Raw genomic sequence first — 824 nt, forward strand, 5'->3', positions numbered from 1 at the left:
ATGCACGAAGCAAGCCCTGCCTCCGCCGGCTCCTCGGGAACGGCCGCTGCCAAACCAACTTATTGGGCTTGCAGATGTACCTGGGGGGCAGACGAGGGGAAATTATGTCGAGTGTGCATTAACTATTCCCTGAGTTAACTGTATTTGACTTGTTCTTCTGTTGGACCAAACTCCCCGTCTCCTGCTGGAGTCATTAATCTGTACCTTCTCATCGTTTGCGCAGAAGAGAGTTGGTTTGTTTCTCCCTGTGCAGCCCCTTCGCCCCCACACGCCGTCCCTAAAAACCCAACAATTAAAAATGCGGATTCTCCCTTTAATTCCTCAACATTGTGTAATTATATTCACATTAGAAATCAATCAACATTGGTCATTACCATTAGCGATATGCTCATAAAGCAAACACTAGACATGCTAATGAACTGAATGAAACATAATTTCTTGTTGTGTAAACTCATGCTCAAAGCTAATCAGCAATAAATTCAATCAGACATTACATACATCAACTGAAAACACATTAAAGCAGAGTACAGAGCAGCGGCTGCTCATTTCTGGGGGCAGCGCGGCCCCGGCCCCGGAGCAGCCCAGCAGTACCGCGGCCGCGGGGGCCGGGGACAAGGCCTCCGGAGCCCTGAGGGGACCTGACCTCCCTGCGAGGGACCCCTCGGTGCTGGGGCTTCGTGACTCCCGCCCGATGCTTACCGGCCGTGGCCAGGCTGCCGGACAAAGCCAGGCCCTTTTCTGTCTCCGCGCAGCCCGCCCAGCGGTGGCCGTAGCCAGACCCCCCCCCAGCTTGGCCAGCTCTGCCACTTAAAATGGCACCTACA

The sequence above is a fragment of the Geospiza fortis genome, unplaced genomic scaffold (genome assembly GCF_000277835.1).
Source record: "Geospiza fortis unplaced genomic scaffold, GeoFor_1.0 scaffold405, whole genome shotgun sequence".
Lineage (NCBI taxonomy): Eukaryota > Metazoa > Chordata > Aves > Passeriformes > Thraupidae > Geospiza > Geospiza fortis.